At 34.7% G+C, this 16,611-nt stretch overlaps 1 protein-coding gene across 4 annotated transcripts in view; it reads left to right on the top strand.

Annotated features, from left to right (window-relative positions):
* Window positions 1-330: 330 nt before the first annotated feature.
* CNTN1 (contactin 1) overlaps window positions 331-16,611 on the top strand; it is a 289,760-nt gene continuing 273,479 nt past the window's right edge. For 2 of the 4 annotated variants that reach the window (XM_074325831.1, XM_019756344.2), the window contains exon 1: window positions 333-493. The gene's annotated coding sequence lies outside the window, so the exon portion shown is untranslated. Of the gene's footprint in view, window positions 494-16,611 lie in introns of all 4 variants that reach the window. The other 2 variants (XM_019756346.2, XM_074325832.1) reach the window with 2 other exon arrangements.

Raw genomic sequence — 16,611 nt, 5'->3', positions numbered from 1 at the left:
GCCTGTCAAATCTCAGAACAGATGGTCCCTTTTGGGAAGCTCTGGAAAGTGTTCTGTGTCTGGTTATGCCTGACCCCTCCTCCCCTCTTGGGGGGTCTCAGATGACAAGTGATCAAACCAGTTTCCCTCCTCTTAGGGGTCCTTGATCCAGTAGCAGCAGGTTTTGGTTCCAGGCATTGCAGAGACCCTTTGCAGCTAGGTTTAGCAGCTACCCCAGTCCGCAGCCAGCCCTGGTCCTGGGGTGAGAGTGACATCTGGCCTGTCCAATCAGAGACGCAGAATTTTCTCCGGTGCCCGCCTCACTTTTTCCCCGGCGCCAATAATCGCTCTAAAAGGCCCGGCTTCTGCTGTCAAGTAGCTCCGGTGGGCTCGGCCGAGGCAAGGAGGGGCGCTGGCTGGGGAGATGCGCTCCCAGGTGTTTGTAGCGGAAGTGGGAAACCTGTAGGTGATGGTCCAGCTGTGCCACGCCGGGGAGAGCAGGAGCAGGGAACAGGTAGGAGGCAGGACTTTTCCTTATGTGCAGATAGGATAAAGAATGCGTATTTTCACGCTGTTGCCTCCCTTCCCCTTCCCCCAGCCCTGCCCCGCCCTCATCACCCCCAAATCTCATGTGGTGGCCTCAGCTCTAGTCATGAAGTACGGCAGGAAGGATTGGGTGCAGGGCGTCTAGCTGCTGGGAAGGAGTGCGAGATGCGGGAGCCCGGGGTCACGGGCGAGGCAGGGCAGCAGTGGAGAGGGGACCGAGCCCCCATCTGTGCCTCGTCAACTTTCCTCTCAGGCTTCGTCTGCCTCCGCCGTCTGCCACCGCCGGTGTCGCGTCCGAGGGGTGCCATGTCGACCCGGCAGGGAAGGGTCTGGGGGAGCAGACGTGTCAGCAGCCGGGAACCCGAGGGTCTTCCTAGATGGAGAAGAGCTTGTCCTCTTCCCCACGCCCGTCCGCACCTACTCACTCGTTCTCCCTCTCCTACCTTGGGTCTGGACTCTAGCACAACCCGGGGGGGGGGGGGGGGGACACAAACTGGGAATAATTGCACTGCGGGGAAGAAGGGACTTGCTTGTTCCCTGGCCTCTGGGTTAAGAGCTTGTTCCCTTCGGGAGTGGGGGGTGGGGAAAAATCCTGCAACTCTAGGGGTATGTTCGGATTAATTACGTCTCTATTGAGAACACATGGGCCCTTCTCTCCTCTGCGGCAGATTGAGAAGGGGAGTCAGCGAAGGCTTTGCCTCTTCTCTCCTAGCCTGGTGTTGTCTCCTGGGAACCACCTTCTCTCCTAGTTTCTAAAATGTGGGTTTATTCTCGAGGATTCCCAGAGTCAAGTAATTGCCTGGATTGCCCGGATGGGCTCGCCCGGCTGCGAGGTAGCCTTCGTGGTTGACCGCATCTGGGAAGTAGTTGTTGGCCCAGTGCCGGTTCTTGCCGGAGTCAGATTGTTGGAAGCAGTAGGCAGAAGAACTGCAGAGAAATTAGACGCTGCATCACTCTCCCGGACTGATGACACCCTGCTTTGAAAATTACTGAAAAATTGGGGTGATGCGAAAGAGGGAGGGTGGAGAGCTGCAACCGTTTCTCATTTATTCATGCCAAATTCAGCATGGACATTTGTATGTGTGCTTGTGTGTGCACATCTCCAAGGTGGAGCTATATATAGCTCTTGCACACCCAAGCCCTGTTTGCCTGCAGCTGAGCAGGCTGCCTTGGCCTTCTGAAGCAATCTGGAAGCACTGAGTGGGAGGGACAAAAGGGAATCAAATTCTCCATTGGGTGAAAAGCCAGAGAAATGCGCTCAGATTGAGGAAACCCTGCATGAAATAATGTTTCTGTAATGCACATCAAGATCAATATTCCCAAATATTATTTTGAATACATTCTTAGTGCAATTTGCTATTCATCTATTTTCCCGCATTTTACAGCTTCACAGTGTACACGTGAACCTTACCAGACTGAAATGTAACACACATATCAAATAAATATATATCACATCTGGGAGAGTTTACTAAACTCATCCGAGCATATGGTTTACTTATGCCTGTATTTTGATTATATGGTAGTAAATTTGTTTGGGTGGTAACTTATTACTAGCAGCATTTGGAGACCTGGGGGGAAAGGATCCACCCACTTTACAGGATGTATTAATAGAACTAATGGACCTTTACAATCTTTGAGAGTAGTTTTGATATATTTCTTTGTACAAATTTTACTTGTGGACCTGATACTTAAACTTGTGCTGATGTTTCTGATTATATCTATTTGTGATACCTGGGCCCTCTTTTACACATGTATGTGCATTTATTTTTCCCATTGCCTGTAATTATTTCATCCTGATGATAACCTTTCTATTTTCTTAGATTTAGAAGACACCAAGTAATTTGCTTAAAGTCTTCCAAAAATCCACTATTTCAAACATAATCTTCTAACAACCTACTGTAAATTATATTGCATAGCACGTTCACCTCAAATAGAATAGTTTAGCTTCCCACATTTTTTGGTCCAATTAACAAAATTTGGTCAGTATTGCTATCAGTTATAATATAGGCCAATATGTCCCATGTTTGTATTTTTTTTTTTTTTTTGGTATACTGTTCATTTTTTCTTCCCTTCTGATCTGCCATTTTCTATATTGTCCCTCTCCTCTTTGAAATTAGTATTTATTGATACCACAATGATCTGATGTCATAATTTTTCTCTTTCTCTAACCCTCTTTTCTTTGTGTCTCTCTTATCTCTTCTTCCTGCTTTTAAGTTTCCAATAAATGCCCCAAATTGATGACAATTTATTTTTTTGGAAATAAAATTCTCCTTCTGCATTTCCATTCTTAATCTCTTCTCCATTAGCCGTTCCAAAATACTGTCCTAGTGGCTAAAAGCACAGGTTTTGGAAGGAAGCCTACATGTATAAATATTTATATACATTATGCAGATAAGTGAATGTCAATAAGTCAACTGGGGATTATAATAGCACTTACCTCAGTTTTTTTTAGGATTAAAATTTTTTAGTATTAAATGAGATAATGCATATAACACATTTAAAGTAGGGCTTAGCCCATAGTCATTACTCATAAATAATAGCTATTAGTACTAGAAGTACTGTTTACAGTAATGATAATGTACATAGTGAAATAGTGAAATCTACTTTTTGCTTTCCCACTATCAATCATCACCACCCTTAAACTGGCTTTTAGCATAAGATACCATAGTTTTTCTAGCTTTCTGGTTTGTGATTAGTTTTTTTGTTTTGTTTTTAGACTTCCTTTCCCCTGCCTCCAAGTATCCACCATCTATTCAGTAACTGATTTATTCATTTTTATTCTCAACTCTAATTTATGTCTTTCTGTTTTCCCCAATATCAGTTTCATTTGTCATTGCATGCCTGGATTAGTGCAGTAGGCAATTTACCAAAATTTTCAGTGTATAAGTCTCTCTGCTTGAATCTAAGATGCAACATATTATTGGTATTACGTATTTTTAATTTTCATTATTGGTTCTACTCTGCTTTGAAACTTTTACTGTGCCCAGTATTTTAAAGTGCACAAATGTTGGAACAAGAACAGGTGGGCTCAAATCCTGAGATTAGAAAATGTAACAGGAGGAGGATGGAACATTGTTTCCCTATGGTTATATGAATGATCTAGTGTGTAAAATTTCATTCAAAAGTATATTCATTTAATAGTACCTTTAAAGTAACATTTTTGTGATTGTAAGGAAATACAAAATCATTCAGGAAAAACTGGAAATAAAAGAAAACTCTATGAAGCAAGATCCATTTATAACCTCCCAGTTGTATTATTATAAATATATATTGGTATTTTAAATTTACAAATTTACAATTAGAGTGAATATTCATTTTTTTATTTAGCCCTTTTCCCGACTTAACATCATAACATAAACATTCACTTATTTTATTTAGTATTCCTACTAACCGTTTTTTATGGCTACCAAATATTCTTTTATAGAGTCTTTAGATTATTTTTCACACTTAAGAAAATGAATGTAAGTATACATTAATTTTCCATTTCTGACTGTTTCCTTACAATAACTTCTTGATCAGACATTACCTGATCAAACATATAAATATTTCTAGACTCCTATTGCTTACCAAATTGCCCTAGAAAAAAAGTTTATACAGAATTGGTACTTAGTATAAACCAATATGGCAATATTCTTATTAACATTTAGTATTGTGTTTACAAAATTGTGACTATTTTGATAGTAGAAGTTGAGTATACCATTATTCTTTTAAGTTGTGTTCTATAATTTTTGGATGAGTTGAGAAATGTTTTCACGTTTATTGGCTCTTTGTATTTCTTAGTTTTGTATTTTACTTGATTATTTCTTTTTTGGGGTATTCCTGTTTTCTTTGTTTAACAAAAAATCTATGGTATACTGTGAAAATTTTCCTCACCGTGTTTTTTGCCTTTTATATTTTGGGACATACAGATATTTGTAACTTCATTGTAGTTTAACCTGTGTATCTGTTTGCAGCAGTAGCTCTTTGCTACCTGATAAATAATTGAATATAAGAACACACATTTGAGGGTACTATTGCTGAACTTCTTGCCTTCTTTGAAGTGGGATTTGGCTTATGTATATCATGTATATATCCCTGTGAAATGGCTCCTGGGGACATATGAAATGCACTCTCAGTCTATTAAGATACTATTATTATTTATGTGGCTCTCCCATGAAATGAATAGTACCTTAATTCTTTCTGAGCTACTACTGTCCATTTCAAAAGTGCCATGGGGCAGAACATACTATGAGGATATTAATGACCAGGTTACTCAGCCAGAGCAGGGCACATTGTTTGCACAATTATCTGAATGACTCAGGCACTAAATCTGCTTTTGCCAGGATTATCCAGATGGTCCTTAATTCACTGAATAATTGCTCACCTCTGTACTTGATTTTGATGATGTAGACTTGACCATATCATTGCTTTCCCTGCACTGTTTTATTTGTTACTATTCTCTAAATGGTTAGGGTTTATCGCATTATAGTTTTTTTTTGTGAGAGGCAGTTTCCCTGGTCCTTAAGAGCACACACGTTAGGGTTATACACAGCTTTGCATGAAACCCAGCTTGGTCAGTTACAGTCTCTGTGATTTTGTGCAAGTTGCTTAATCATTATAAGTCTTTGTTTTCTGTGTAGGAAATGAGGGTATTCGGAGTTCAGAGTCCCTCTTTTCTTGTAGTCTTTTTCTTTTTGTTTTTTAAACTTATTTTCGATAAATAACCAAAGTTATCTTTCTAAAACCAATCTCAGGTATCTCCTCTGCTGAAAATCTTTTGATTTTTTTTTTCTATAATAAGATGGTTGAAGTCTTTTGCATTGCACCTAAAGTCCTTTATTAAATGGTCCCTATTTACTTCGTTAAATCTCTTTTCTTATTATTCCAGTCTGTTCCATCTCCTGTCTTCCACAGTGCCAATTGCACTGAACTGTTTGCATTTCCCCTAATGCACCATGGTTTTTCTCAAACTCTACTCTTTCCCCAGATTCTGTTTTCTGCTAGAAATAACCTGTATCCTTGTTTGCCCTGTAATTGATCTGCTAACCTCTTCAAAGATCTGGTCAGCTGCTACTTTCTCTAGGAGATGTCTCTAAACTTCTAGGCTGAGTTTTGAGCTCTTATTCAGTGCTTCCATTAACAATCTGTAGACACCTCAGCGAGCACTTACTATATTATAGTGTAACTGATTCTTTACTTGTGTGTTATCCTTATTATAAGCCCTTGAGGACATATCCTACTGGCCATGCCTTATTCATCTTTGTGTCTAGAGTTTCCCCCGAAATAAAACCTAACGGGAAAATAAGCCCTAGCTGATTTTTCAGGATGACATTCCCTGAACATAAGCCCTAATGCGTTTGGAGCAAACCTTAATATAAGACCCAGTCTTATTTTCGGGGAAACATGGTAGTTAATACTCAATAAGTATTTTATGAAGATATTCATACAAGGGTCAAAGCTGAACTCATTTAAATATTTCAACAAATTAAGCATTCTATCTATACTTTGTAAATCAATAAATACAAACTAGAAGCTATGTCAATCTTCACAGTTTTTCATGAATTGACTTCTTGGTTTTGTTGATTTATACAACAAAAATAGATGAAAGAAAGTCCTTTAATAAGCAATTTTGTAATGAAAAGCCATACTTAGGACTTTGGCTACGTGGTCTGAAAATTAAGTTCACGAACTTATTGCAACAGTATTGCTACCTTTTTTGATATCAGAGGTATTAATTCATTATGAATTTGTACCAATTGGGCAAACAATTTACTATTTGGAAGTGCTGAAAAGGCTGCCTGAAAAAGTTAGACGATCTGAACTTTTTGCCAACAATTTAAGGCTTTTGCATCACGACAATGCAACAGCTCACAAGGCACTGTCTGTGAGGGAATTTTTAGCCAGTAAACAAATAACTGTATTGGAACATCCTCCCTACTCACCTGATCTGGCCCCCAATGACTTATTTCTTTACCTGAAGATAAAGGGAATATTCAAAGGAAGACATTTTGATGACATTCAGGACATCAAGGATAATCTGACGACTGCTCTGATGGCCATTCCAGAAAAAGAGTTCCAAAATTGCATTGAAAGGTGGACTAGATGCTGGTGTCCATGCATAGCTTCTCAAGGGGAGTACTTCAAAGGTGACCATAGTGATATTCAGCAATGAGGCATGTAGCACTTTTTCTAGGATGAGTTCGCAAACTTAATTGTCAGACGTTGTATGTTACTGCATCTCTTGTTAAGATGTACTTAAGTTTAAAACTGCTTGTTCTTTTGTTGTTTTCGGTTTTATATACCACATATCAGTGAAATTATATGGTTCTCGACTTTTTCTGTCTGACTTATTTTGCCTAGCATAGTAATCTCAAGATCCATCTATATTGTCTCAAATGGCACTATTTCATCTTTTCTTTGGCAGAATAGTATTCCATTATGTATATACTACATTTTCTTTATCCAGTCATCTATGGAAAGACACTTTGGTTTCCATGTCAAACAAATAAACAAAAACTCATAGACACAATAGTTTAGTGGTTACCAGAGGGTAAGGGGAGATGGGGGTAGTAGATGAGGGTAAAAGGGATCAAATATATGGTTATGGAAATAAAAAAAAAAAGATTAAAATTGCTGAGTCATAGGTTCTTGTTTAGTTGAAATTGCTAGTTTCTCCAAAGTGGTTGAGCTAATTTCCAGTTCAGCCTGCAGTGTATGAGGTTTCAACTTGCTCCATAGCTTTATCAACACTTGGTGTTAATAGTCTTTTTAATTTAAAGCATTCTAGTGAGTGGGAATGTGTAGAGGTGGATATCTAGTTATGATTTTAATATGCATTTCCTTCATTAATAAGAAATTGAAGTTTTTTATGTAAGTGTTTTGGCCATTCGAATGGATGTTCTGAAGTATCTGTTCAAAAGTTTTATCCATTTTACTAGTGAGTTATATGTCTTATTGATGCATAGGATGTTCCTTATATTTTGAATTTGAGCCCTTAGAAAATATTTGCAAATATCTTCTCCCACTCTTTGATTTGCCTTAACACTCCTTAATGTTATCTTTTATCATCAAATGTTATCAATTTTAAGTATTCCATAGTTAGATTTTTGTATCTTATTTAATTCAACAATCATTTATTATAAGGCAAGGCGCTGTTTTTCTATATTGTGTTCTAGGCATTATATTGTTTTATGTTTCACTTGAAATTGATTTTTATGTGAGGTTTGAGTCATGTTTTCTTATTTATATGAATATAAACTTTATCTAGAGCCATTTATTAAAAAGACTATCCTTTCCCCATGGTTTGGCAATGCTGCCTTTGTCAAAAATCAGGTATTCATGTATGGGTAGATCTGTTTTTGGACTTTATGCTGTTTAACAGGTTTATTTGTCTATCATTGAGACCATGCACACAGTCTTAATTACTGACATATTAAAATAGGTCTTAATGTTTACTACAGTATGCCCTCTGACTTGATTACCCTTTAAGTTTGTCTTGACTATTATTGGCTCTTTGCCTTTCAATATAAATTTTAAAGACAGCTCATTAATTTCTATGAAATTCTTGTTGGAATTTGATTAAGAAGGAATTGAATTGGCAAATCAATTTGAGATAATTGACATGTTTAAAAAATTGAGTCTATTTATGATCGCCTATATATCACTTTCTTTAGGTCTTTAAAAATTTCTCTAAATGATGTTTAAAACTTTTAGTGTGAAATCCTTGCACATCTTTTGTTAGATTTACTCTTAGGTGTCTGATTTTTTTTTATATATACTATTGTAAGTACTGTAATTGTAAATTTTCAGTTTCTAACTCTGTTGATAGTAAATAATTGATTTTTGTATGTCGTTTATTTATAATCTTGTAAAACTCACCAATATTATCAATATTAATAATTTATCTGTTGATTCTTTTTAACTTTATAGATATTCAGTTGTATCATTTGAGAATAATGTTTATTTCTTCTTATCTACTTCTTATAACTGTTTGAAATCTTGTCTTATTGCACTGACTGGGCTCTCTAGGCCAATGTTGCATAGAAGTTATAATAATTGACATCTTTGTCTCATTCCTCACCTTATAAGAAAATTTCTCAAAATTTCACCGTTAACTGTTTTATTTTTATAGATACTCTATACCAGGTTAAGAAAGTTTCCTCCTATTTTTGTTTAAGATTTTTAAATTTACAATAATTTTAAATTTATTGAGATGAACATATGATTTTTCTCTTATATGAAGTTAATGCAAAGAATTATATTGATTGATTTTCAATATTAAACCAGAACTCCTGGAATAAATTAACAAGTTCATGATGTATATGTTACCTATTATGTATATTACTGGATTAGGTTTGATAATGTTTTATTTAGGATTTGTTTGCTCTTTTTAAAAAATGTTTTATGTCAGGTTTTGGTGTCAAATTTACATTGGATGAACTCATGAGAGTCAGAATATATTCCCTCTTTTTATTCTAGTAAGAGTCTGTGTATGATCTATATGACTTCTTTCTTAAATATATTGTAAGATCTACTAGAGAAGCTATTTGGCCCTAGAACTTATTTTTTCTGTGACAAAATTTTAAATTAGAGATTTAATTACTTTTATTCATATTTTGTAATTATTATTTCATTTATTTTTGATAAGTTGCATTTTTGTAGGAATTTGTCCATCTAAATTGTTAGATATATTTGACACTGTTTTTCAAAATAATCTCATATTATTTTATTAATAGCGGCTATATCTTTAATGACTCTTTTCATTCATTTAAATCAATCCACAGAACTGACTACTGTTGACATCATGTATATATATTCAAATAGTTTTCTGCATAGAAATAGTTTTCAATATATCATTATTACTATCATTAAAATTTTATCATACTACATGTAATGTTTTGTCACTTTTATGTTATTTTTTGTTTTTATCTTTGGCAATTCTTATTTCCACACGTTATAGTGCTAACACATTATTTTTTTAGCATTTGCATAATATTGCTTTGCATGGAACATAATTTATATCCCATGATTGTATCTTTGGGTTATTTCCATGTTTTTAAAAAAAGAATGCCATAAGGACATTATTCTACATGTACTTTTGTACATTCCTAGGAATATTTCTCTAAAGTGTATTTCTAGAGTGAAATTGCTAGCAAAAAGGTACATCTTTTACAGATTATCAGTATTTCCAAATTGTCCTTCAAAGAGACTGCAATAATTTATAATTCTAGTAACATAAGGATGTTTGATTTTTGCATATTATTCTCAGTACTGAGTATTATCACTGGTTCAAACGTGTTTAGATGATTTTATCTTTCCAAATCAAACTATTAGTAAATAAAATAAATGAAGCATAGTTGCATACTGATGACATAATAAAATTTAAAATTAGTTATTTCTCTATAGACTGTTTTGTTGTTTAATATATAAAATTGAATTTTTATTGGGATTGTAAAACATTTCAGTTAAAATGGAATCTAAGTTTTTTATAAAATTCAAGTGATAAAAAATTGCCCCCTTTCATTGTTATTGTAGTGCCATAGACTTTCAATATAATATATGGTTATATTTTCTCATGTAGGAAAGAGTATAATACTAGATGTTAATACACATATATTTAAATATGTATTTTGTCACTTAGTAGACGTGTATTCTTGGGGGAAATTTACTCAACTTCTATTACTCTGAGTGGCTTCATTTTCAAACGTGGGGAAAATTGTTGTAATGGTATGTTTGCTGTATTGTCTGGCATGTGATTATTTTCCAGGTTTGATTTAGTTGATTAGGCTAGTCAGGCACGTACCTCTTCTCTCTCACTTACCTACTTACTGTAGTGTAATATAATACCGCGTCTTATATTAATATAGTATAATACTGGGTCTTATATTAATTTTTGCTACAAAAGACGCATTAGAGCTGATTGTCTGCCTAGGTCTTATTTTCGGGGAAATGGTATGAATACTACATATAATAAATAAAGGAAAGAAAGAAGTGTTATTTGCATTATTTCAATTTCTGGCCAGAGTCTACTTTGTAGATTATGCACGGGAGACAGGTTCTTGTTTGTATCTGGAAACTGGAGAAGTGGTAGCTCTAAGTGAGTCATACTGTGCTTTCCCGAAAATAAGACCTAGCCCAACAATCAGCTCTAATGTGTTTTTTGGAGCAAAAATTAATATAAGACCCGATCTTATTTTACTGTAAGACCAGATTAATATATAATATAATATAATATAATATAATATAATATAATATAATATAATATAATATAATATAATATAATATAATATAATATAACATAATATATACACAATACAATATAATACAAATTAATATACCAGGTTTTATATTAATTTTTGCTCCAAAAGATGCATTAGAGCTGATTATCCGGCTAGGTCTTATTTTCGGGGAAACACAGTAGGTGGGGAGAAAGGGAGAAAGACTGAGAGACAAGGAGGAGAGAAAGAGGGATGTTATATACAGAACCACAGATCTGTTGTGTGGTAGGCATTGTGTTGGGCCTGGAGAGATAGTAATGAATAAGCCAGACTCTTATCTGCCTTCAGGAGATAAGTGGGAAAAATAGAGAAAAAGAACACAAAACTGTAATGAATGCTGTAACGCAAGGAGAGTCAACGTGTTAGGTGAATGTTCTATACCAACGACGTTTAGGAGAGTATGATTGGTTCAAATTACTGAAAGAAATCTAAAATATGATAGAATATAAGTTATGAAGTAGCAAGACATGTGGCTGAGGAGGAACAAATAGTAGATCAAGAAAGATCTTTTAAAGTGTTAAAGACTTTGTGTTTTACTCTGGGAAAAAAGGTTCCAAGTAAGGCAGTGATTTGATAAGATATCCTAAAATAGTATTTGAGGATTTAATGAAATAAAATTTCAAAAATGTTAAGAAAATTAACTCTAAAATAGAAACAACATATCTAGATAATTCTTGATAAGAAGTCTCGCTACAAAATTGGCAAGCATCTACTCTCCAAAATAGCACTTTTAGTAAGGTCTAGTAGTATTTCACATTTGGCTTCATATTACTATTAGTATGTTATGAAAACTTCCTTTGAGTAATTAAGCAGAGAAAATTTAAAAAATGTACTGAGTCATACATTTTCATCTTAATCTTTCCCACAGCTTCTTTGAGAACTAGATTTCTGCTAAGACATGCATCTTTTTAAAAGCCATAGAAGTTTGCAGATGTCCTGGATTTTGGATTTCATCCTTAGCCATGTCTGAGAACGCCACTATGCTTATTTTTATATACACATATGGTTTCCTGTTTGCATACAATCATATTTGTTATAGGAGTATATAAAGCAGTCATTTAAAATATGACTAAATCACTCAAAAAAGAAGTCCAGTAGTGCTGTGATATTAGAGATAATTGAAATAGAAGATTTTCATAAAATATTCTTCCTTGAAACTTCCTATGTTTGATCACCAGACTGAGAATTTTTTCTTATTCATTTTTACTGTGGTCAAGTTACTAGTTATGAAGAGGAAAAAATTGTCATTATCACTAACCTAACTGATTTTATTAGTCATAGTAAAATGTGCTCAAAGAATCACTTCTTGGCATGTGAGAAGCTTATACTTGCAATAAAAATTCCTATATTTTTGGTACTCTGCTGAAATTATATATTGGAAACTTTCAGTGAGTAACTGATATGTAACGAGTGGCATAATTTGTTTCCTCACTTTTGGTCTCTTTTTAGTACCATCATTTTTTAGGGAAATATCACACTGAGCTATATTGACAATAGCGGTCATTTTTAGAATGTCCAAAATCATTTGAACTTTTCAAAGCTAATTGCTTTTTGTTTGATTCATTAGAGAATTAAAATTTGTCAGACTTTCCCCAAGAATGATTCCCCAAGAGGATTTTGTTTCATCCAGGGTGTATTTTCCTTCACGATTGCTTGCAATGTCCTTTGACTTGATACTGCTATATGAATCTTGATTCATTATTTCTGCTTCATTGTTTTCATGGAACTTTTGCTCAGCTTACTTATGTTTATCTTTTCATCTGTCCTACACCTGTGCTTGTTTGAAATGGGCAAGTGCTGTGGATGATGGATACTAATGGGAAATTACTTCATCTGCACCAGGTCATAGTTTGATTCCGTATTTCTTTAATAGTGGACTTTAGACAGAATTCTGAGCAAAAATAACATCTGGTTTTGTAAAAGTCTGATGCTTTAATAAGACAAAGTTGTTTTACTTGTGTTTGCATTGTGTATCTGGCAAGCATTTCTCAAGGTTACTCCATGACACCTCATTTAAGAAGCTACTAGCCTGACTTTTCCCTCTCTTGTTTATGTCCCTTACAATCTTCTACCATAGCCCCTTCATTAGCCGTACTTACATCTATGTCTGCCTTTCTTTACTGTTGTGTCATTTTTAAAATCTTCAGTGCCTAAAAAAGTGCCTCACACTTAGGTATACTCAACACTCCATATAAATTTTTCAATAAACACAATGTTTTGGAAATATTCTTTTGTACTAATACTCCATATTCTGAGGATGCCAGAAGGAAATCATCAGCTTATTAGCACATATACATATTACTTTCTTCATATTGGTAGGTACAATTATATCAATACAGTTCTATAACGGATACACTGTAGGGCATTGGTTCTCTGACCTTATAATTCAAAGGGATTACCTGAAATTGTTAAAAATGAGAATTTCTGACCTCCATCACTACAGATTCTGGGTCAGTAGATCTGGAAGATGATTCAGGAATCTGCATTTCTAGCAGCATTTCTGGAGCTTCTCAGACTACATTTGAGAAAGAAAAAATTTAGTCAACTTGGCTGAAACACAGGCTTATATTCCCATAATATATACATATGAACACACACACACACACACACACACACACACACACACACACACCTGCTCAGACTGAGACTGAAGGATTGCTTTTCAATACATCAAGAATCATCATGATGCCAGTCATAATATCTATTTATCACTCTGTTTACTGCTTTCCTCCCCTTCCTCTTTCATTTCTATTATCTTTTTTGTTTGCTATCATAAAACAACTTTATAAACATCAGTAGACAATTAGGACATCCCTTTCTTTCATGTTAAATACTAACCTATTTCAGTACATAAAATGATCTAATCTTTGGTTATTCTGTTTTACTTGGCCATACATATATTGTGATGACTAATCCTGGGAGACTAATTTGTCTCCAAATACAGGTGTTTTATTGATGGAGGAGGAGGGAAATGTGAAGAGGGAACAGTATTTTGGAGTCTTCAGTTTCCTGGGTGACCTTTAGAGAGATGGTTTCTGGGTTGCTAAGAACATTAAAATATAGTTTATGTAGCCTCTCAAATTCTCAAGGTCATTGGGAAAAGTGAATAATTTATTTACAAATTCAGAGCAAAGATCATTTGCTCTAATTCTTATATAAATATTAACAAGATGGATACATTGTTTTATATTAACTACTCCAGTGCCGTTTTATTCCTGGGCTCTTTTCACCAAGGTAAATTGTATTATGTACTAGAATTTTGAGTCTAATTTGAAGTTACATTTTTCTTCTATTTTTTTGTTTTTATATTTGAGTAATTATGGTATATTATTCATGGCTATGCTTGTATTTTTTGGAAGTCTAAATTGTATCATTAAGATTTTCTATTAACATCACATCAACTGTTATCTGACAATGTACTGAAATTTTCCCACTGAATATTTTCTGATCTGTGGTGGTAGATATGAGTGGATATGAGCAAAACGACTGCTAGTCAATTAAAATATTTCTGAGAATCAACTGAGAAACAATGTTATGGATGTTACCACAGATAGTGTTTATTCATATTGCCTTCTATTTTTACAAGTACTGTAAAATGAAGGACTTTCTTTTGGGTTCTTGCTCATATGTAGGTATTGAGACAATCTTGCTGGGCACAGCAGTTACTTTATCTTTTTAGATTTCTTAATGTAATTCATACGTGGCCTAGTTATTTTTGTTTTTGAATTTTAAATTCATCCTTCCTGCATAACTTTTCTGTAATATATTCTGGAAGATGACACTAATATTTATGTTACTAAAAATATCATTGTAAAGTGCAATGCCTTCATTAAATTTGACTTCACTTCACCTTGTCTTTATCTCTACTACTATCCTTTAAACCTATCAGAGAGAAGGATCTCGTCTCTTTCCTTATTCCAGTTCCACTACTTGGATTCCAGATCTCAGTTTTCAACAGCATGAAATAAAATTTGCTCTTACACACATATGCTTCCTCCCCATAAAGTCCAATCTTATCTTCTCAACTCCCAATTTTGCCCTACCTTCAAACTTTTAAGTTACGTGTGGTTTTTTTTTTTTTTTTTTTTACAACATTTCTAGCTACTTTTTAAATTTTACTTCTTTTCTCTTTCTTTTTCCAGAATTACTAGCCTGTAGTTTCAAAATTATGTCATAAGCTATAGCAACATTCTCCCATCTTTCCAATTTATCATAATGGAAGAGGAAAGACCAAGTTTTCTTTCTCTTCTTGGGTTCAGAATCGCATCCTCCCACCTTTATGGGCCCTCACTATATCCATTATCACCTTTCTTGGATCTTCAAACTTGATCATTCTACTGGCTTCCTGATATCAGCATTTAAACATGCTTAGTTATTTTTCCTCTTAAAAACAATGCAGAGAAAATTAAACAAAAATTTTCCTCTAACTCTTGCCCCCTACAAACTACTGCAGTCATTTCTCCCTTTTCTCTTTCATAGCCAAAGTTTTTTGAACGCTTATCTAGGTTTAATCGACCATTCTTTACCTTCAATTCACTCTAAACCTCTAAAACCTGGTTTTTATACCAGACATTTCAGTAAAATTGTACTTTACATAGTCACCAAAATACCCCTTAAGTTCCTAAGTCCGATGGGTACCTTTCAAATATTTCCTTACTTGACATTTCAACAGAAATTAACTCTATTGAATTTTCCTTTTTGGAAAGGTCTTTTGATAGTTTTGATTTATTGTTAAGCAAATATTCATTTCTCTTCCATTCCCACTGTTGACAGAGCGTAGTGCCATACCAATTGATGTTATGCTTGGTCATATGACTTGCTTTGCCCAACATAATAGTAGAGGATGTGGACTAAGCAGAGATTTCACATCTGCAGTTTGGCTTCGTTCTTATGCACTGTCATCTGCCATGAGAAGCACATATTTTGGGATCAATGTAAAGCTTAGAGCCAAGCTTAGAGCCAATGTAAAGCTTAGAGCCAAACCCAATCAATCCTGCAGCCTAAAGCAGGATTGTAAAGTGCAATGCCATCATTAAATTTGACTTCACCTCACCTTGTGGTGGACCCACTGGGGGGGGGGAAAGAAAAAAAAAAGGTTACTATAATTCTGGGATATTTGTTTTACAATATCATTAGGCAATAGCTGATTGATGTAACTCAAGTCCCTGGGATTTCATGAAATCACCTTCTGGTTTTTCTTTTAAGTCTCAGAAACTTTCGTAATTTTTTCTTTTACCTTTCTTTTAAGCATCAAAGTTCCTGAGGCTTCTGCAATAAACCCATAACCTCAATTTAAATACACTTACTGTCATATCTTTTTCCCAGTTATAGTTTTGATTTATATATATATATACATACATACACATGCACACACACACTGATACCTTCTAAGTGGTTAATTTCAATTTCACCTATAGATCAGATCCATTTTATTAAAGATGCACTGGACATCTCCACTTGGTGGTTTCACAAGCACACTAAACTCCATTTTCTGAACACAGTGCTTCTGTTCTACAATCCATTTTATTCTCAACCACAAGGGGAAACTGAATCTAAGATAGTTCTGTACTAATAACATCATCACAGATATTAGTATAAAGATTATAATTTATCACATTTTTGCTTTATGCCTGTACAAGCATTATCTGACTTAATTGTCACTACAACTCAGTCGGTTATATGTTATTACTACTCTGCAGATGAGGGACATGAATCCAAGTGAAGTTAAATAACCTAAGATCAACAGATAGTAAGGGACTGAACCAGATCACATTCAAATCTGTCTGACCCCAATGGCCACAACTATGGACCTACTTTTAAAATTTTATGG

Source organism: Rhinolophus sinicus, linkage group LG02 (assembly GCF_036562045.2).
Source record: "Rhinolophus sinicus isolate RSC01 linkage group LG02, ASM3656204v1, whole genome shotgun sequence".
NCBI lineage: Eukaryota > Metazoa > Chordata > Mammalia > Chiroptera > Rhinolophidae > Rhinolophus > Rhinolophus sinicus.
The sequence above is the reverse complement of the archived record's forward strand: the minus strand, read 5'-3'. Positions and strand labels throughout refer to the sequence as shown.